At 46.9% G+C, this 22,993-nt stretch overlaps 1 pseudogene; it reads left to right on the forward strand.

The window, feature by feature from the left end:
- The first annotated feature begins 5,791 nt into the window (after positions 1–5,791).
- LOC131273556 (histone-binding protein RBBP4 pseudogene) lies at positions 5,792–20,064 on the forward strand (annotated as a pseudogene).
- The last annotated feature ends 2,929 nt before the right edge of the window (positions 20,065–22,993 follow it).

Consider the following 22,993-nt stretch of genomic DNA (forward strand, 5'->3'; position numbering starts at 1 on the left):
GCGGTCTGTCCCCAGCAGTTCATACCCCGCCTCTGTACCCAGTGGTCCGTACCTGGTGGTCTATACCCAGCCTCTGTACCCAGCAGTCCGTACCCAGCGGTCTGTACCCAGCCTCTGTACCCAGTGGTCTGTACCCAGCGGTCTGCGCCCAGTGGTTTGTAGGAGAGCTGGCTGGCCCTCCTACTGGCAGGGCAGGTTCAGGGCTCCGCCCCCCTGGAAAGATTAGGCCAGACAGCACATTCCCACATGCACACAAGGCTACTCTCTCCTCTAGAACAGGGACCAGGGGTCCACGCTGGTGCCAGGCTGCTGGAGGGGGGCACCAGGGTGCCACGAGATATCGCCGCTGCTAAGTACCCTTTGGTTCATAGCTCTTCCTGTGACAAGAGCTTTCTCCCACTTCTTACCTGTTGTCCAAAGCTTTTTGACCAGGGCGGGGACTGGTCTTACTGGTTTATTAACAAAATCTGCCACCCTTTTATGGTTAAGTGCACTATTTGATTCTGAAATCTAAACTTTGGCTTGAGTCATGGAATAACACATCCAGAACCAACTTGAGTTTGCATAGTTAGGGGTGATTCAAACCTGTTGACAAGCCACATGCTTTTAAAATTAATCCCCCTACAGCTTTCCCTAGGCTCTGAGTGTAGGCTGGCATTTGCTCAGTAGGATGTGCTGCTGCCATTGGAGTCTGACCCCCAGTTTAAAGCTGGGCTCTTGCACGCCCTTGCTCTGTGCCCCGTGTATGGAACTTGGCAGTCTTCACACACCTGGGGGAAGCCACAGCCAAGGCAGAAAGTTATGTTGCTGCAACTCTGCTTCTTTCAAAGTAAGACTCCACTGGGCCTCCAAGACTCTCTTCCGATGATTCAGGCTCTGCGTCAGTTCTGTAACCACAGGACTAGCTGTATGTCTCATTCAAGATCATCTGCAGCTGCCCGCAGACTAAGTTATTTTCTACCTCAACCCAGTTTTGCTTGTGAAGGGCCGTGCGGCTGTTTTGATAAGGCCTCTGGGGCGCCTGCACTTGTAGCCTATTTAGAAAGAGCCCCTTGCCAGTGACAAACACCAGGTCAAAATCTCATGGTGACCTGAGGCTTAACTGGACTCTCCCACGCTGAAGAACTTAAAAGCCAGCCTCGTGAAAACAGGGACAGGGTGCTTTACATTGGCTGGGGCCAGCTGAGGTTTAACATCTCTGCGTGGCTCGAGCTTGGCGTAGCCCTCACAAAGCTTAAATGACACCAACCAACTCTTCCAGCCTCCAGACAGCTCCATCCCCATGGGCTCTAGTTTTGGTCCCCAGATTCGTTTAGGAGTGTAGCGCCAGTAGCATTCCTAAGCCACAGAGCTAGGCTGGCTTGCCATCTGGGCAGGGGCCAGACTGATAGCCACAGCCCTGCCCGCCCCTTCCCCTCCACAGGGCAGTGCCAAGGCTCCCAGAGGCCCACGCACAGGCTCTCAGTGGGAGAGCCAGAGAGGATGAGGACGGGAGAGGAAGGCACTGAGCTGCAGCTCCCAGTCCTGCCCCACGGAGAGTTCACTCCTGTTCCTCCCCTCCACATGAGAGGCCAGGGGCGTGTCTCCCACCTAGAAAGAACATAAAGTGAAGCAAAGGAGCCTTTCCAGCCCCAACAATACATAGTTCACTTTGAGAAGATTCTAAAATTGTGCCTTGCTTTTCATGTTATAATACACTGACAGGAGATTTTTAATGCTGGGATGAAGGTTTGTACCCAATTTATTAGACACTGAGGAGTCACTGGAGTTCTAATGCAGAGGAGTGAAATAATCAGAACTTAAGGTGACTACTGCATGGTTAGAAGTTGTGGAGAAACTAGTCAGGAGGCTAATGGAACGTTTAAGCAAGAGGAAGAGAGCTGAACCTTGTGACATGACTGAGTGCAGGTGGCAGTGGAGGGGAAGGTGGGAAGAGGCACTGGACAGGCAGAGGTCCAGGTTTAGGCCCAGTGGAAACGATGCCACCGAGGAGTTAGGAAGGCAGGGACACGGGGTTGAGAGAGGACTTGGAGACGAGTTTTCAATTGGTTGGTTTTCTAATGTTATAGTCTTTAGGCACCTTTCCAATGAAGGATTCCGCAGGTTTATAACAACAGATACAGCTGGTTAAGATGAGGGTCAAGGAGAAGAAGGCTGCAAAGCAGCAAGAGTCCACCCCGCGGCTGTGACTGAGACGTGAATGAGGCCCCGGCGTCAAATGGTCATCTGTGAGGTTCTCTTTAATGGAGAGCAGAGAGCAGTTCTGTAGTTTGGAGGGTGGGGAACAAAGCCTTCCCACTATCAAATTGCCTTTTACTATAATGATATGTCAGCTCTCTCACCCCGTGCCCACAGCTAGCTTCCCACATCCACAGACTCTCGGCCCTTTGTTCTGTTGAGGCTGCACATGTTTCCCCAGAAGCCACAGCTGTTACTTTGGGTCAGCCCACACCTTGTTACACCTGGATCACTGCAGCCGTCTCCGCTCATTCTGTCCGGCTTCCTCTCCTCATTGTCGCCGTAGCAATCTCTAGAATGGAGCTCCAGTTATGCTTCTGCTCTGAGACGGGCTGTTCCGGTTTTCGTGTGGGAGGTGTCCAGCCTTCTCAGCCTGACTTAGGAGGCTCCTTGGTGGCTTCTGCTCCCCTCTCCTGTCTCAGACCTCCTCCCCCCGCTGTAGTGAGCACTGGCTGTCTGGACCCTTGGTACCCACCCTCCTGCTATTGTCACGGCAGCTCCATTTTTTTTTACCTCCATGTGCTGTCTTTGTGGCTATCACTTAAAGTCTCCCCTCTAGCCAGCAGCAGCTGGAGTTGATTCCACCTGACTCTTTTTCAGGGCCTTCGCGTGTTGAGGCAGGAAGATGGTTAGTGCTCACCTACCTCTGACAAGGCCGTGGAGCTGACCTTGTGGCGAGGTCTCCAGCGGACTTGCCTTTCTGGCCCCCTTGCCCTTCTACTTCCAGGAACTGCTGACATCCTTCTCACACACCGCCCTCCACTTGCTCCAGCCAGAGTGGCTCCTGTTGTAGCCTCCCGAAGGCCCTCCATTCTCCCGGCCGGCTCCTCCTGCTCGTCGGCCTCGGTGTGGAGGTCATGATTCTCATCCTGTCCTGTTCAGGAGACAGAATTGCATGTGGCTTTACCTCCATCACCATCTTCCCTGCACCCCAGGCTGGGCGGCTCAGCCAGGGGTGCAGACCATCTCACTGACGGGGATGGGGCAGCTGTGTCCCTAAGAAGACGGGTCAGGCCCTAACCCTGTCCTGCAAGTGGCCTTATTTGGAGCTTGCATCTTTGCAGATGTAACTGAGTTAAGATGAGGCCATATTGAATTCAGGTGGTGCTTAATCCAATATGACGGTGTTGACGGGGTCCTTGATCCACGATGACAGTGTTGACAGGGCCCTTGTCCACTATGACGGTGTTGACGGGGTCCTTGATCCACTATGACAGTGTTGACGGGGTCCTTGATCCACGATGAGGGTGTTGACGGGGTCCTTGATCCACGATGACAGTGTTGACGGGGCCCTTGTCCACTATGACGGTGTTGACGGGGTCCTTGATCCACGATGACGGTGTTGACAGGGCCCTTGTCCACTATGACGGTGTTGACGGGGTCCTTGATCCACGATGAGGGTGTTGACAGGGTCCTTGATCCACGATGACGGTGTTGACAGGGCCCTTGTCCACTATGACGGTGTTGACGGGGTCCTTGATCCACGATGACGGTGTTGACAGGGCCCTTGTCCACTATGACGGTGTTGACGGGGTCCTTGATCCACTATGACAGTGTTGACGGGGTCCTTGATCCACGATGAGGGTGTTGACGGGGTCCTTGATCCACGATGACGGTGTTGACAGGGCCCTTGTCCACTATGACGGTGTTGACGGGGTCCTTGATCCACTATGACGGTGTTGACGGGGTCCTTGATCCACGATGAGGGTGTTGACGGGGTCCTTGATCCACGATGACGGTGTTGACAGGGCCCTTGTCCACTATGACGGTGTTGACGGGGTCCTTGATCCACTATGACAGTGTTGACGGGGTCCTTGATCCACGATGAGGGTGTTGACGGGGTCCTTGATCCACGATGACGGTGTTGACGGGGTCCTTGATCCACTATGACGGTGTTGACGGGGTCCTTGATCCACTATGACGGTGTTGACGGTGTCCTTGATCCACGATGACGGTGTTGACGGGGTCCTTGATCCACGATGACGGTGTTGACGGGGTCCTTGATCCACAATGAGGGTGTTGACGGGGTCTTTGATCCACGATGACGGTGTTGACGGGGTCCTTGATCCACGATGATGGTGTTGACGGTGTCCTTGATCCACTATGACGGTGTTGACGGGGTCCTTGATCCACGATGACGGTGTTGACGGGGTCCTTGATCCACGATGACGGTGTTGACAGTGTCCTTGATCCACGATGAGGGTGTTGACGGGGTCCTTGATCCACGATGACGGTGTTGACGGGGTCCTTGATCCACGATGACGGTGTTGATGGTGTCCTTGATCCACTACGATGGTGTCTTTGTGAGAAGAGAAGAGACTCAGAGACAGGGAGAAGATGGCCATGTGGAGAGGGGCAGGGTTTGGAGTGACACTGCCACAAGCCAGGGAATGCCCGGGGCTCCCAGAGCTGGAGCAGCCAGGAAGGACCCTCTGCTGGCATCTTGGAGGGAGCTTGGTCCTAGAAACATCCTGATTTTGGACTTCTGGCCTCCGGCAGTCTGTGAGAATAACTATCTGTCGTTTCTAAGCCACTCAGTTGGTGGTGATTTGTTAAAGCTGTGACAGGAAACTAATACGCATATACAAATATTAATTTTCTTTTTTCTTTTAAAGATTTATTTATTTATTTAATTCCCCTCCTTCCCCCCCTCCCCCCGGTTGTCTGTTCTCTGTGTCCATTTGCTGCGTCTTGTTTCTTTGTCCGCTTCCGTTGTCGTCAGCGGCACGGGAAGTGTGGGCGGCGCCATTCCTGGGCAGGCTGCACTTTCTTTCGCGCTGGGCGGCTCTCCTTACGGGGCGCACTCCTTGCACGTGGGGCTCCCCTACGTGGGGGACACCCCTGCGTGGCGCGGCACTCCTTGCGCGCATCAGCACTGCGCATGGCCAGCTCCACACGGGTCAAGGAGGCCCGGGGCTTGAACCTTGGACCTCCCATGTGGTAGACAGACGCCCTAACCACTGGGCCAAGTCCGCTTCCCTTAATTTTCTTATTCATTCCCTTTAGCCTGTTTCCTTATTTTCAACAGTTTCTTTTTAAATTTGGGTTAAACTGAATTTTGTAAATATATTTATAGCAGTTATTTATGCTAAAGTCCTTACACGTAATTGATTTTGAATTTCCTCTTCTTTAGTTCTTAATTTTAAATCCCTATGAGTTAGGGAAATACATCTTTGCATATATTTTTTTTAGGACGAGTACACAAGTAGTTTATTTTCTAACTCTTTGTCTTCACACAAGAACACATGAACAACACTTTGGCTAGGAATGGAATTTTTAAATTACATTTTCCTCTTCAGATATTTACAAATTTCCATTTTCCTTAGGAAGTTGGTGTTGCAAAAAAGTCTGAGGAAAGCAGCTTAATTTTTGTCTTTTTGAAGGAAAGTTGTTCTTCCCTTTCCCTGCTCAGATATTTGTAGGATTTTATAAATATTCTTGAAATTCTTTTTTTCTCAGGTTATGTGTGGTGGGCGTGGAGTTACATTCCCCAGAAAAGCATGTTCTTTGTCTTTATGACCCATTCCTGTGGTGCAAACCCGATGGCCTCAGGATGCGGTCGCTGCGGTTTGGGTGTGGCCCACGATGCAGCGTGGTCCTCAGACCGCTCCTGGAGGCTCTGCGGGGTGGGCTGCAGAGAGAAGCCTGGGAAGAGCAAGAAACTGGAAGTGCGGAGGAGAAAGAAGACACCACCGTGTGCATTGCCCTGGGGCAGAAGCAGGCCCGGAGGCTGGCCCGCACCAGGGGCCCTGGCGCAGGGAGGAGGCGGCCTCCTGGGCCCTGGCGCTGGGAGCCCGCCAGGCCCTGGGCTGCAGCCAGCCTGTCGTAGGGATTTGTCGTAGCAGCCGGGAAGCTAAAGCAGGTGCACTAGGCTTAATGGAGAATTTGCTTGGACTCTCACCAGCCATTTCTCCAGATGGAATGTTTTTTCAGTGTATAAAATTTATTTGATCTCCTGTATCAGTCAGGGCAGATAAGAGAAGCAAAACCAATAGGGATGTTTGCTTCATCACCTGACTAGGGCAGTGGCCCGCAGTGACCCCCTCCTTGGGCAGGCCGCGCCCCAGTGGCTTGGTCTCGGTCCAGGTGACAGTGGAGTGTGGGGGAGTGACGTGTGACTCTGAGGCTGGGCGTGAGAGATCTTGCCGCGCCTGCCTTCCTCTCTTGGGGAGCCCACCCGGGGGAAGTCTGCTGCTGCACGGTGGGGACACTCGAGCCACCCTGTCAAGGGCCCCCGTGGCGGGGAACTGCCTCCTGCCGGAGTACAGCTTCCCGGGTAAGGGCGCCGTCTCAGAAACCAGCCCTCCGGTGTCCCCCAGCCTTCAGCTCGGGTCAGCACTGACAACCCCTCCTGCACCCAGCCGGCCTCGGCCTGTTTCTGTAAATAAAGTTTTATTGGAGCCCAGGCACAGCCGTTCATTTACCATCGTCTGAATGGCAGAGTTGAATCATTGTCACAGGGACCGTGTGGCCCACAAGGCCTAACACTCACTACCTGGCCTTTGTAGATAAAGTTTGCAGACCCTTCTGTAGCTGGTGCAGCCCCTGCCAACATCTTAACCCACAGAAACTGTGTGAAATAATAAATGTTTACTGATGTTTTGAGGAAATTTGTTGCCCGGCCATAGATAACTAATCTATTGACCTGACATACTTGTGGGAGCCCATTAGATTGTGTACACTCAGTGGTTCTGCAGCTGGTGTGGGACCCCCAGGGCACAGGGCGGGCAGTTTGGTGTCAGCTGGAGCCTGCGGGGCTGGGCTAGAGTGCTGGCCTCCCCTCTGCGAGCCTCTGATCGTGTCGCTCTTGTGTTCTGTAGGAAGTGCTGGCACCCTTTGTTACGGAGCTAAACACCTGGTTCAGGAGCTGGAGACGCTGAGGCGGGATCCAGCTGGACTGGAGAGTGTGGGCCTGCCTGCTGCCCTCCAGCCAGGTGAGACAATGTGCCCGAGCCGCAGCAGCTCCTCTTGCCCTGCCCCAACCTTCTAAGCATAGAAGACAGCCGGTGCTTCTGCTTTCTAATTCTCTCTAACTCATGTTAATGTGGAACTAGGCAGGGAAGGAACATCTAGGACATGCAGTTCCTGCTTATCTACCCACAATACTTTTTTATCCTTAAAGAATGAAATATTTTTTATTCAATTAGCATCATTAGATGATATACTCTCCCACCAACCCCCTCCCCAATTATAAATGATTTGAGAAATTGTTACCCATATGTCTGACTCCGTCCGCCTTTCTCCAAGGGCTTCAGATAGCTTAAGACATAGTTCATCCCATTATGGCTATATGCGGAGAGACTGGAATGTTTTTGAAATTGCTGGGCTGTCTCAACCCTTACGGAATGAAGGGGCAACACTAGAGGTAGCTGTGTGCCCAAACCTTTGGTCCAAATCCTGCAGAACCCCAGTATCTGAGACAAGATCACGGGATCTGAGTTGTACAATATATTAACGGACTGTTTCAGCAGCGGCCTTCAAAGAGTTGCCCAGTGTAGAGGAATGTTTCAGCAATGACCCTCAAATTGTCCATGTCTTCCTTTACCCAGTGTGAGTGAATCTTCCCACTCTGTCTGAGCATGATCACAAAACTTGCTATGCTTAAAGGACAATAGCAAACGTGACACAATCATAGACTTAAAGTGCTTGTGAAGTAACTTTTTACACAGCTATGAAAATACTACCAGGTTAAAATGTTAAGTAGATAAGGTGGGGTGGAGAAGAATATGTATATCAGGAGTTCTTAACAGGAGTCCATGAGCCTGAATTGAAATTTTTTAAAAACCACATTATTCTTGTGGGGACATGTTGGTGCAGGTGTGAAATATTTATTAAATAATACACAGTAAATATACTTAGTAAGTGGTCCATGGTTTTCACCTGCCTGGCAAAGGGGTCCATGGACCAAAAAGGGATAGCAATAATATATTATATTATATTAAATAAGGATAGCAAATAATATATTAACCCATGAATGCATGAATATGTTTGAAAGAATACAAAAGAAATAAAAAATTCAATTAATTCTTAAAATATTCCTTCATGCATTTCATATTCCTTTTTTGGGAGTATATCTTTTAGAAGTTTTAAAATTGAGAATAAATAGAAAATAATCTCAGTTTTTGTTTGTCTGAAAATGTCTTTATTTTACACATATTGTTAAAAAATGACTTAGCTGGGTGTATTAGCCAAAGGGGTGCTGATGCAAAAAAATCTGTTGGCTTTTACAAAGGGTATTTATTTGGGGTAGAAGCTTACAGTTACAAGCCATAAAGCCTAAGTTACTTCCCTCACCAAAGTCTATTGCCACATGTTGGGGCAAGATGGCGGCTGACGTCTGCAAGGGTCCAGCCTTCCTCTTCCTCTTAAGGCTCCATGGTCCCAGCTTCTTCCAATCTCAGCTGTAGGCTAGGAACAGTCTTGTCTCTTACCAGGGGCTCAGTTCTCTCTGGGCTCAGCTGCTCTGTTCACTCCACAAAGCCAACTGTAAATTGTCAGGCTAATGGCTCGTCTCTCTTTCCATGGCCTCTGCTGCGTCTAATGGAGCCTTCTCTCTTTTCTCACATATTTGCTTCTCTGTGTATTCACTTCCTGGGGGTCCAGCTCAAAACTTTATCTTCTGCCATGTCTTTTACTCTGTGAGTTCCTGCCCACCGAGGGGGTGGGGACTCAACATCCTACTGATGTGGCCCAATCAAAGCCTTAATCATTATTTAATCAAGTAAAAGTGAAACCTCTGAATGCAATATTATCTAATATGCCCAGAGGAACAGACCAATTTACAAATATAATCCAATATCTATTTTTGGAATTCATAAACTATCAAATTGCTACATTGGGCATATAATTTTAGGTTAGCAATTATTTTCTCTCAGCACTTGGGAAAATATTATTGTGCTGTTTTCTGGATTCATTATTGCCATTGAGAAGTCAGTTGCCAATCTAGCTTTTGTAAGTAACCTGTCTTTTCTCTGTGGTGGCTTTTAAAGCTTTCTCTTTGCCTTTGTTGTTTTTTAGTTTCCTGATGAAATGTCTGAGTGTAGATTACCTTTATTTGTCTTGCCTGAGAATCACTGTGGTTTCCAAGCCAATGATTTATATCTTTTATCACCTTTGAAAAAGTCTTGGTCATTAGCCCTTCAAGTACTTATTTACCTCACATGTCTTTTTTTTCTTTTAATTTTTAATTGAAATATATCATTCATACATGAACACGTATAAACAATAAGTGGATAGTAAAGACTGTGAACTTACAAAATAAACATACATAATATCACACAAGGGTCTCATACATCACCCCTCCACCAACTCTTTGCATTGTTGTGAAACATTTGTTACAAACTATGCAAGAGGATCATCAAAATATAACTACCAACTATAGTTCTTATCTTATATTTGGTGTATTTTTCCCCAACCCATACTATTTTTTAAAAATATATTTTTGTTACAGATATTGTGAACTTGCAAAACAATCATACAGATGTGTAGATTTCCCATATAACTCCACACCATGGTGGAATATTTCTTACAGTTTATGAAACAGTGTCATCAGACTGTTACCACCAATCATGGTCCATAGCATACATTGGGCGCACTTTTTCCATACACCTCCAGTATCGACACAGTATTGCTTTGGCATTGATGCAAGAATATTATAGTATTGCTGTTAACCACAGTCTACAGGTCACACCAGTTGTAGTTTTCCCATGCTTCTACATATTCCCATCACCCTACAATAGTGATGTACATCTGTTCTAGCTCACAGAAGGACTCTCTTGCATTTATACCCTTAACAACTATCCTTATCCACTTCTGGGTTCACTGTGTTACTCATTCCCTAGATTATTTTTTAGCTTTCTTTCTATTGACATTTACTTTCCAAAACTACCTTTTCCAGCCACAATCCCATTTATAAACCAGTTGCTACTCACTATAATGTGTTACTATCAACTCTATCCATCTCCACACTTATACAGTCAAGTTAATTAAAGCTTCTACATACATTAAGCATCCATAGTTCTTCTCAACCCTCCTCTTATCTCCTAATAACCTATACTCTGGGTTTTAATTCCATGTGTTTATTATTTGTATTTAGTTCATATTAATGAGACTATGCCATATTTGTCCTTTTATGTCTGGCTTACTTTGCTTAGTATAATGTCTTCAAGATTCATCCGTGTTGTCACATGTGTCCCAATTTCATTTCTTCTTACTGTAGCATAGCATTCCACCATATGCATATACCACATTTTGTTCATTCATTGGTGGATGGACACTTGGGTTATTTCCATCTTTTGGCAATCCTCACATGTCTTTTTTGCCCTAACAACCTTTGAAAAATTATACAGCTTTTCAGATGACTTCTTTTTTCTTCAGCTTGTTTTTTTTTATCCAACACACTAAATAAATATGTTACAAAAAGTTTTATTTTAGCATTTCTGTTTCAAGCAAATACACACTTATCAACTGACTGAAAATAGTCTCAGAATAAAACCAAACCAACAGGGAAGGCTAAAGATTATGACTTTACAAGAAAGACATTTTTCCTCTACTCAGAGGCTAAGCCATACAAATTTCCACATCAATTTCTACTGCTGATGGGCAGCTTTTCCCTTATATTTTCTGAGGGTGTAACTCTTTGACTTGTTGGAATTACCATGGTATCTGAATTCTAAGTCCCTTATTACACATTGAATGGGCATGAAGACTTATCTTCTGCCCCCAGCACTGGCAAAACCCAAACATTTTAGTCACAGATTGTGAGCACCTCAAAGGAATTGTAGCTTGTTTCATTCTTGGGGTCTTTCAAAAAACCTTTACTTTCTTGGAAGGTGAGATATGCATTTAAAAGGAGAGTTATTATGTTTTACCTGGTATATCTAGATATTCTATAGAGAGTTTTTTTCTCAGGAAACCCAGTCCACCACATTGCTGGAAATAGACATCTCTATTATCTGTTATATACTATTGTGTCTTTGATTATTGTTTCCGTTTCATCTCTTCTGATTTTTGTCAGTACCTACCAACATAAGTTCATCCCCACCTCGCGTATCTGTCATCTTCTCTCATCATTTTTATCTTGTACTTTTCCTCGGCATTTTGAGACATTCTTGAGTTTGTTTTTCATGTAACCTTTAGTTTTCTGCAGTGTAAATGCTGAACTTTATCATCCTCAAAGTGGATCTAATTTTTGCTCTTCTTGGTTTTATTTACTTTTCTCTTATTCAACCTTCTCTACGTCATCTGGGCCTTTACTGCAGTCTGATCTTTCCCCACGGTTCTTGCTCAGTTTCCATAAAGGTCATATTTTCTGTATGTTGAGACCCTGAGCAGCTCTTGACCTAAATTTATGACTGCTTCCTGCAGAGAGCCACTTCTGGAGGTGTGCCATGCCCTGGAGCTTTCAGGCTACTTCAGTCTTTGAATATTTCCATTGACCTATTTGTTTATGATTTTACTTTCCCTGGTTGAGGAAATATTTATTGAGGCACAGTGTTTGCCAGCAGACAAAGTGTCTTTGGGCACTTAGGTCTGGACAGGATTTCTCTCTCAAGTCTCCTGGTGCCTGGCAGGCATTTGTCTGTGTTGATATGTGATTTTGAAATGGGTTCTTTTCCCAAGTCACTTGCTCTTTTCTAGAACTGTGCCAGGAATATTGGGGCTTTGGATGCATTTTGCTTGACGAGCATTTGCCTGTGGCTGTGGTTCTCCATGTTTGATCTCTGGACCAGGAGCAGTACCGTCCCCTGGAAACTTGTTAGACCTGCAAATCCTGTGGCGACTTAGGGACTAACCTCTGGGTGGGAACCAGCAATCTTTTTTTTTTTTTAATAATTAAAATTTTCATTTTATTTTATTTTTTCAGATTACTTTATTTCTCCCCACCCTCTCGTTGTTTGCACTTACTGTATCTGTTAGTTGTCTGCTCATCTTTTCAGGAGGCACCAGGAACTGAACCCAGGACCTCCCATGTGGAAGGGAAGTACCTAATCATTTGAGCCACCTCGACTCCCTGCTTTGTTGTATCTCTCATTGTGTTTTTCCTCCTTGTGTCTCTTCTTGTGTCATCTTGTTGCGTCAGCTCGCCACATCAGCTTGTCTTCTTTAGGACACTGGAAACCAAACCCAGGTCCTCCCATGTGGTTGGCGGGAGCTCAACCACTTGAGTACATCTGCTTCCCCAATCTTTGTTTTAACAAGCTATCCAGGGAGTTCCTCTGCACGCTCACGTTTGAGAACCACTGGCCTACGCTGTTCTTCCTGTGGCAGCCAGACTGAGGACGGAAGCCTGCGGTAGCCCTGGCTGGGCCGCACTGCCCATCCTCACCTCGCAAAGCGCTGCCCATCCTCACCTCGCAAGGCACTGCCCATTCTCACCTCGCAAAGCACTGCCCATCCTCACCTCGCAAGGCACTGCCCGTCCTCACCTCGCAAGGCAGCGTGAAGGCGGCGGGTGCCGTGGCCAGAAGCTGCCACAGACTTTTCTGGGAAGTGATATCACTTTATCCCAGAATGAAGAATATATGGAGATCATCCAGAGTCCTTTTTTTTTTTTGCCATCCTTGTATTTGTCTTTGATATTCTATTGCAGAGTACGGGGCACAAGTAGAAATGCATTCATTAATTCACTTACAATCAAATATTTATCAGCTCTCTACTGTATGCCAAGCATTGTGCAAGGCATTATGGGTACAAGATTAAACAGCAAACATGTCATCACAGAACTTACATATAAAACACAGATAAAATGAAAGGAAAAGAATGGAAAAAGATACACTATGCGAACACTATGCATAAGAATGTTAGAATGTCTATATTAACATCAGGCAAATTAAACCTTAAGACAAAGAGTATTATAAAGATAAAGAGTCAATTCATAACATTCATAAATTTGTATATTCCTAATAATAAACCCCCAAAAGACAAGAAGCAAACATTAAAAGAAATAAAGGGAGAAATAAACAATTGACCATGCAAGTTGCAGATTTAACTGCTTTCTCTAGTAACTGATCGAATTAAAAGAAAAGAATCAACCAGAATATAAATAATTTGAATAGCACCGTCAACTACCTTGCCCTCAATGAACACTTATAGAACACTATACACAATGAATACAGAATTCAGAATACACATTTCTTTTAGGTAAGCATGGTGTCTTCTCCAGGTCATATACTGGGCCATAAAACAAGTCTCAATAAATTTTTTAAAAAATTGAAATTAAACAGTATGCTCTCTGACCACAATGGATTTAAATTAGAAATCAGTAACAATGAGTAAGCCAGAAAATTTCTAAATATTTGGAAATTAAACAATATATTATGAAATATCCACAGATCAAAAGTAAACTAAGGGTAATTGAAAATTTTCAGACTATATGATAATGAATAAACAATGTATCAAATTTTGTAGGATGCAGCCTAATCATTTCTTGTAAAGAAAGTTTTATCTTTCAAAGCCTGTATTAGGAAAGAAGAACATTTAAAATCAATGTTACAAGCTTCAAACTCAGACTGTAACCCCACCAATTATTTTAAAATACAACGGGGACACGCTTTTCCAGTGGACAGGCACAGTGGTTTAGCGCATCCAGAGTGGGGCTGCGTTTTAATGCCGCTGCCTGCACAGGTTTGCATGTTCTGTGTGTGAAGTCGTGCCCGCCCGGCCAGCGCTTGGAGGAGCCCTGGATGGGGATTCTCTGCCTCAGTCCCCAGCACTGAGTAACCAAGTCCTGGCGGCTTAAAACACAGGGAAGTGTTCTCTCCCGGACCTGGAGGCCACCGTCGGCGCAAGGGGCCCGAGCCCACCGGGCGAGGCGGTCCCTGTCTGGGGGCTCTGGAGTCGCCACGAGTCGCCGGCAGTCCGCGGCCTGCTTTCTGTCACTGTAGACAGGTTTTCTTCTGCTAGAGCTTTCCATAAATGTAATTACACAGTGCCACCCTTCCTTTGTTGAGCGTCATTATTTTGAGATTCATCCATACTGTTGTGTGTGGCAGTAGTTCCTTCAGCGTCAGTGGACACGGGAGTTCACCGTCCAGTTTCTGGTTATATAAAGAAAGCTCCCACCAACACTTGAATTCAGGTCTTTCGATGGACACAGGCTTTACTTCTCTTGGGTAAATTCCTAGGAATAGAAGGGCTTCGTTCTATGATTGGCGTATGTTTTAATTTTTTAAGACGCTTCCAGGCTTTTCCACATGATGGTAGTAGCGTCTTCCATCCCCACCAGCCGCGAAGGAGAATCCCAGTGGGTCTCCCTCTTCACCATCACGGGGCATGGTCTCGTTTTTAAATTTTAACCATTCTCATAGGTATGTGGCAACGTTTCGTGGTGGTTCTAATTTGCATTTGCATAATAACTAGTTTTTCGAGCATCTTTTCTTGTGCTTATTTGCCACCTGTATATGTTCCTTTGGTGAAGTGTCTGTTCAGATCTTTTCCCATTTTATTATTGGGTTGTTTGCTTTCTTATAAGTTTTGTGAGTTTTTAAAAATATATTCTGGGTCACAGCGTGCTGGGCTGTGCCTTGGCTTCCTCTTCTTGACCGGGGCCTAAAAGCCCCCAGGGAAGGACGCTGGGGCAGTCGGAAGGCTCTCCTTGTTTGCTGTCTCTCAGGAATCGTCGTCTTTCCTGTCTGACGTCCAGTGTCTAAAGGAAACGTTTTTTGTCTGTTGCTTTTGTGATTTGTCTGGTTTTGTTTTTTTCAGGTGGAGTGTGAATCCAGTGCCTGCTACTCAATCCTGGGCATAAGGAGAAGGCCACTTGTTTTCTTTTGAGACTCAAATACTCAAATGCTTGTAGGGGAGGCTTTAGTTCAGTAAGGGGCTTTTTGAGCTTCACGTACCAGCTGGCCATCAGGTGGGGCCCTTCGTGTCAGTAGAGCTGCATGCTAACGTGGCCTTCAGCCTGTGCAGAACTCCTGGAGGGCTCCTTGGAGCAGAGCTCCCGCCCTGCCCACAGCGCTGCTTCTGACTCAGGAGGCCGGGGCGGGAAGTGAGAATTAGCATTTCTAACAAGCTGCCTGGGCTGGGAGCTACACTTTGAGAACCACTGCTATAAATGACTGCAGTCCTAGCTGGAAGCACCACATGCCCTGGGAAAAGTTTAGCTGTTGACATCTTTCCTCCTTTAATCTTCTGCTTGGTTTTATAAGGAAAATGTGCCACCAATTTTTTACTTTTCTTTTTCTCCGTCAATTTGCTCCTGTAAAGCAGGCATGAGTTTGAGAATGTGGTCTTTGCCATGTTTAACCATTTTCTTATTTCAGCCAGACCTGAATTAGCTCGGCATTCTGGACCAGTGGCTGTCTTCTGCCTCAAGACGACTTTAGGTTGTTGAAAACATAACCAAGTTAGTTACCAATTGTAAAGAGTCATCTTCATTCTCTCTTTCCCCTTTTTTTTCCTGTAAAAAATGAGAGGTCTAGGATCTGTGTTAAAGTTCTTTCTAGAATTTAACCCCCTGTGGGACAAAGATTCTCTCCCACTTTCTCTTCTTCTCAGATGTTAAGTAACCAAATGCAGAAATCCTTCTCTGTCCTGTTGAAGCTCAGAGGAAAGAGGAGGAGTCACCCAGTCAGTGACTAGACTGAGACTCGCACCTGTGCTGGTGGTTCCACCTCAGCTTCTGGACACCACAGGCTTAACAAGTCCTAGTCTTTTCATCAAGGGGTTAAAAGCATGGCCTCTCAAGCCGGAGGCCCTGGCTGTAAACCCGGCCCAACCACTTTCCCCCTGGGGAAACTTGGGCACGTTAATCTTCCTGTGCCTCTGTAGAAGTGGAGATGCTCTTCATTTACAGGGTTGTTGCAAGAATGAAGTGAATTATAAAAGTAGAATGGCTCTAACTATACTGCTACAAAGCAAGAATTCTGTGTTAGCCATGATTCCTCTTTTACACAAATGAAAATCCTAGATAGATATTGTAAGACTAACGCTGCTGGTGTTATTATCTATGCAATTCATTTTTGCTTCATGCCTCACCATCTTATGTTAATGATTTCTCACATAGCAAGTGTTTTTAAAGACGTTTGCATTTTCTGACAGGTTTTGTGTCCATGTTTTTGCATCCGTGATTCACAAGTATGGGTGAGGGATCCTCTAAGCAAGTCAGATGCAATGCCTTTCTTGGACTGGAATTAGCTTTTCTTTGCTATTTGTTCAGATTATGAAATAGTAATGCAGTTGGCTTTTATTCACTAGTGTGAAAACTTGCTGAATTTCAAATATATTAAAATATTCAGAATTTTAAGAGTTGGAAGGAACTTTAGAGTAGTATAAGGGACTTTAGTATAGTCATAAATGAAAAAGGTACAACTCTCACAATGACATTTAAGATCCCCATCAAAAGTTCTTGGAGGCTGAGGCTGTGAGCTCTGAGCAGGTGCCCACAGCCTCCCTGCCCTTCCCATAGTTCAATTCCAGGACCCCCTTGTCTGTCTGCCAAGGCTGACAAGGAAGCAACCTCTGATGACACAGTGGAAGAATGTGTGATCAACAAGGGGTATAAAACATGGGAAAAGAACACTCCTTTTCTTTATAATTTGGTGACGACCATGCCCTGGAGTGGCCCATTCTCACTGCATAGTGGCTTCCTGTTGTAACCAGACTAGCAGGAAAAGATTTTGGCATTCATCACCTTGTCTTGGGGGCAATATGTGGGATGAACAAAACCATGCAGCTCCCTAATGATGGTGCTCAGTTTGATGTGTCACACTATGACGGCGAGAAAGGAGAAGCGAGAAAGGAGAATTTGGAAGTTTTGGTTCAGTTGGTGGAAAAGATGAAATGGAAATCAAAATAAATCCTGAAGGAGATGTGAACAGGCTCATTATCTACCCTAGAACCGTTGTGCATTGTTGGAACAAAGATTCCATCCATGATGTTCTTGTTTTTGACCACATGAGACACCCTTTTAAAGCAGACCTTTCTGGAGAGTGCAGCCCAGACTTGCTGTGACTTTCTTGGAACCCAAGTCTCAGTGGGCACTTAGTGCTTGTGATGACCACACCATCTGCTTATGGGACATCAGTGCTGTTGCAAAGGAAGGAAAATAGTAGAAGATGTTTTCTGGCATCTGCTCCATGAATCTCTGTTTGGGTCAGTTGCTAATGGTCAGAAACTTAGGATCTGGGCTATTCATTCAAACAATAATTCGAAACCAAACCATGCAGTTGGCGCTCATACTGCTGTCCCTCTTTCAGTTTTTATAATGCCACAGGATCGGCTGACAAGACTGTTGCCTTTGGGAACCCAAGAAATCTGAAACTCAAGCTACATTCCTTTGAATCACCTAAGCATGAAGTATTCCAGGCTCAGTGGTCACCTCACAATGAAACTATTTTGGCTTCCAGTGTACTGATCATAGATTTACATCTGCGATTTAAGTAAAATTGGAAACAGGGAAACGGACTTTGGCCCAGTGGTTAGGGCGTCCGTCTACCATATGGGAGGTCCGCAGTTCAAACCCCGGGCCTCCTCGACCCGTGTGGAGCTGGCCATGCGCAGTGCTGATGCGCGCAAGGAGTGCCGTGCCACGCAAGGGTGTCCCCCGCGTGGGGGAGCCCCACGCGCAAGGAGTGCGCCCGTGAGGAGAGCCGCCCAGCGTGAAAAGAAAGTGCAGCCTGCCCAGGAATGGCGCCGCCCACACTTCCCGTGCGCTGATGACAACAGAAGCAGACAAAGAAACAAAAGCAGACAAAGAAACAAGACGCAACAAATAGACACCAAGAACAGACAACCAGGGGAGGGGGGGGAATTAAATAAATAAATAAATCTTTAAAAAAAAAGCAGATTGGAGCTGGCAGAAGAGTCAGAGAACTTGAAGATAAGGCAACTGAAATGGAACTCATCCAGTCTAAGGAGCAGAAAGGGGAAAAAGTAAAGAAAAGTGAACAAAGGCAGAGACACCATCAAGCACACCAATATACACATTGTGGGAGTTTAAGAAGGAGAAGAGAGAAAGGAACAGAGAGCATATTCAAAGAAATAATGGCTGAAACTTCCCAAACTTAATGAAAGACATGAATATACATATCCAAGATGCTCAATGAACTCCAAAAATATAAATATATAAATCCAAAGAGACCCACACTGTGAAACATAATCAAACTCTCAAATGCCAGGGATAAAGATAAAATCTGAAAGCTACAAGAAAGAAGCAATGTGCTATGTAAAAGGGCACCTCAAGAATATTATGGAACATTTTCTTATCAGAAACCATGGAGGCAAGAAAACAGTGGAGAGGCATATTTAAAGTATTGAAAGCAAAAAATTGCCAACTGTTCCAAGCCAACTCCTGAAGGGCAGGAGTTGGGGTGGCTGCAGGATCAAAGAATGCACCTGGCACTGAGTCAGGCATAAGCTTTATTGGGACTTATGAACAGGGGAGAATCTCCAATGACGGCTGATTGAAGAGTGAAGATAGCACTCCACAAAGAGGCGGGAAAATGAGGTGTGACGTAAGGGGTGTCAGAACAAGGACATTTCACGGGGTGTGAGAACAGAGCTCCTGCTCGGGCCCCACGAAGCATACCTGTGGGGTCTGAGGGTGTTCTCACTGTGCTCGTAGGAAGGACAGCCACTGCTTTGGGAAGATTATAGTTTTGATACCAGCTATACACGCTCTCCGTTCTGGGGAGGTCGTTAACCTTTAACTTATGTCTAGGTCATGCAGGCGGCTCTGTGCTGAGGACTTGTGGGGCACTGGGTCCCCACACCAACCAAGAATTCTCTATCTGTCAAAACTGGCTTTCAAAAATGAGGGAGAAATTAAGACATTCCCAGAGAAACAAAAACTGAGGGAGTTCGTCACCACTAGACCTGTCCTACAAGAGATGCTAAAGAGAGTTCTGCAGGTCGGAAGGAAAGGACACCAGGCAGTAGACTGAAGGCACATGAAGAACTGAGGTTGTCCAGGAAGGGAGACGACATGGGTAAATATAAATGCCAGGAGTGTGTATTTTTGCCTTGTAACTCCACTTTTTACTTCCTACAGGATCTAAAAGGGAAATGCATAAAGTATAATAATAATTGGCAGTTTTGGACTCATAATGCATTACCATGTGATTTGTGACAAGAACTACATAAAGGTGGGGGGGTTGGAGGACCCGGGCAAGGCCAGACCTGTCTGTCATGTCCCCGTGCTCTGCACACCATCCTCAGGTGTGGCTGTGGGGACAGGCCACACTGAAGCAGGGCCACAGAAGTCAAGAACCGTCTCAGCAGCCTGCTGGCTTAACAAGTTGTAGATTGTCTTTCCTGTCAAAGGGTAAAAGCTTACCTGCTTCTTTTTGTGTGTATGTGTTTCTCTTTTTTTTTTTTGCTTTTTCTTTTTACCTGCTTCTAATGCCCATCAGTAAACAGGTGTGCATGAAGTGCGGCTCTGGGTGCCAGCTTAGCAGCAATGCACTGCCTTCTGATTCTCCTGACCTCAGTACCAGAGGAGAAGGGGCCTCATTCTGCGGGAGAAGGGCCATGGGGAGGAGGGCTGGGCGCCTTGCCACTTGAGCCTGTGCGCGGAGCCTGCAGCGATCGCACCTGCAGTGGGGTGGAGATGTGAGCCCTGGGCCTTGCCCGGCCTTCTGCTCCTCGGCACTTCTTACATCTTCTCTCCGTGGAAGAAGAGTGACGCCTCTTTGCTCTGTGGTCACCATATTTTCCCTCTTACATTAGATCTGAAAAAAAGATGTGCAATCTGTATATCATAATGCATTGACTTCAGACTAGTTGTGTGAGATTGCAGTCCCCTGCTCTGCTCCTTGCTGAGCCCACAAGCTCACACCTACATCTGATTTCTTAGAATTCTCAAAGCTGAGCATCAGGAATGGAACAAGGAAACAACAATTCTTTTGTTTGTATAAAATATTTTATATAAATAAAATTCTTATATAAATAAAAACAGTCAATTCTTTTGTCTATATAAAACAAAATTTAAACCTTCTTTGGCTTATACGTGGAGAAAGAGAAAGGAGTTCCTAGGTTTTGATCGTAATGAACGCTTCCTGGGGATCTGGAATGGGTATTTCCACACTTGAGAGGAAGTGTGATCGTGCACTTACAAATCTAAGGAGGTGACCAGCAGCTTGAACGTCTCCTGTGCTCTGAGCAGTGGGGAGCAGGGGAGAGCAGGGGAGAGCAGTCACAGGCTGAAGTCTCATCTTCCAGCCCTTCAAGCCCAGGCAAGTCACCTCAAGCTTATTTGTTGGCTGATTCAGTCAATCAACAGAAGACGGGGACAGAATCTGAGACTCAAAGGAAGTGGTAGCTGATGACAACACTTTACTCGCGAATGACATTTACTTTGAATCATCTGGTGAACGTGAAATGGAGAGAAAATAAAAATGCTTTTAACAGAGGTAACTGACTCCTGCAATGTGGTGTGCGGCTGAGCGTGAGGGTCTCGTCCTCGCTCAGGCCCAAGAGTCGGGGGGGCTTGCTCCTGCCAGGCAGCCGGCGGGGGGTGCTCCAAGAAGGAGCACCGGTTCTCCAGGCGTGGGGGACGCGCGGTTGAGGAAAAACCACGGAGACCGCTTGAGCGCAAGAACAGATCTGCTTTATTGCGGAAGTACACTCAGTTATATAGGGTTGGGTCGAGGGAGGAGTGTGATGAAGGGAGGGCAGGCTACGGGGCGGTTGTAGATAGGCTGAGGCAGGCAGGCAGATCTGTGGTGGTCTGCCGTAAGCAGTTACTGGGGAAGAGGGCAGATTGTAGGTTGGCAATAAGGGCGGGACTGGCGGGAAGGACGGCGGGGGCTGAAAGGGGAGGAGGGGCGGAGAAAGGCGGCAACAGTGGTGCTCATTTTTTACGAGAAAAGGTTAGTGTTAGGCTAGTTCCTGACAGAAAGAAACGCTGGCTTCCGAGATGAGAGGTCTTCCCCTGTGTAGCCACAGCTCAGCAGTGCGCTCGGGTGCTGGAGCTGCGGTCGCGATCCCAGCCTCCAGGGACAGACGCACAGTCAGAGCAGTGGTGGCTGGCGCGGGAAATCCACGCGCGAGTCCTGACGGAGCGGAGGGCTGGCGTGGCCAGAAGGCACAAGGCTTGACTGCAGGAGCTTTCCTGGACGCTTCCCAGATTACCCAGAGGAACAGCAGAGACTGATCCGGCCAGGAACCTTCCGGATCATAGCCTGTCCTGCTCCACTGTGCTGCTCCCACCAGACTGGCCTCAGCTCAGCTCCCAGGATGGGACTGCATCGTGCACTGGTCACTAGAGACGCACATGGACAGACATGGGAGTCTTTCGGTCGTGCAGGGAGATAGTAAAAGGTCATATTTTTGGTGGATTTGAACACCCATGATTTCTTGTGATAGAAGATAAAAGTCTGTTTAAAATGACCATTGTTCCAAAGTCGATAATTCTGGAATGGAAGGCTCCAGAACAGTGGTTTGGAGCCGTGCCCTAAAAAGAGCCCGAGCATCAGTGAGCCCCGTTCTGCGCCCCAGAATGTCCAGATGGCCGGGCAGAGGCAGGGCTGGCGTGGGCTCCCGCTGCCCGCACAGGCTCTGGGCGCTGCAGCCCCAGCAGGAGGGCTGCTCCTGCCGCCTCCCCTCCACAGCTGCCAGGGCACAGGGCGGTCTGCAAAGTGCCCTCTGCTCACCTGCCGAGAGCAGGCGGGCAGGCCGGGTTCTCTTTCTTTACCAGAGGAACCTGACTGCCTGCGCAGCATCACCCAGCTGACAAAGGGCAGGAGGGCTGTGGCCGCATCTTCTGAGCCCCAAGGCCCATGGCCAGCTGGCTGCGTGCTGCCGCCCACTGTGCTGTCAGCGTGAGAAGTTAAAGGAGCGAGCGTCCGTCCATCCCCTTGGAGAGGAGCAGAGGGTGGCCGAGGCGGAGGCAGGGCCCTGGGATGAGAGGGGAAGTGCCCGCAGAGGAACTCGCCGGTGGACAGCAACGGCGTCCACGCTCCTCTGGAATGAACAGTTCACACTCCTGCTAACAAACTCCTCCTTGCAAGGAGCGCAGCCTCGTCAGAGCTCCCCACGGATGCCTTTCAGGAGCCGGAGCCCAGCCCGCTCATCAGGATATTCAAAGGGGCGACAGGACTCCAAGGCGGGCAGTTACACGAGACCGAAGCCATGGAAGTGTCCCGCTCCTCAGTCGGCTTCGCTCTAGAGGACAGGAAGATGCTCGTCAGTGTTTCAGAGCCTTGCAGTGGGAGGTGTAAAATCAGTGTCAAACAGACAGAAATTTTGAAAAACATAGTACAAAAGAATGCATTATAATGAACATTTTGATGGGAAGATATATCAGACAACATAATAGGCCTTTTTTATGTCAAATTTCTACAGTCTTCATTATCTGTGCTTGTATTTTCCTTTCATCTATCTCGAGTTGGCAAAATGTGAATTCTATTAAAAAAATATATGTGCAGTCATAACTTTCCACCTAGTGTGTGGTAATAAACATCCCGAGGGACAGACTCACAAAACACCACAAGAGTCAACACAATAAGTCTCTAAATGTGTGGCACATCCTTTTCTCAGATTTCTCAGTTGTCAAAAGGATTGAAAATGTCAGTTCAAATTTGACACTGAGGAATTGTGTCTCAAATTTTACCAGAAATGGGTGAACCTTCCCCCTGAAATATACATTTTCAACTTTCTGCCCTGACAATTGACCTTGGCCCAGGAAGGAACACTCCAGCATAACTTTTTACCAGGAATCAGTTGCTTATGGAGACTGTTATTTCCTTGAGGTCCCAGTAGTAGCCTCTTATCACACCTTTTATTTCCTCTCATGGCACTCTTTGTCTTGGAC

The sequence above is a fragment of the Dasypus novemcinctus genome, chromosome 15, assembly GCF_030445035.2.
Source record: "Dasypus novemcinctus isolate mDasNov1 chromosome 15, mDasNov1.1.hap2, whole genome shotgun sequence".
NCBI lineage: Eukaryota > Metazoa > Chordata > Mammalia > Cingulata > Dasypodidae > Dasypus > Dasypus novemcinctus.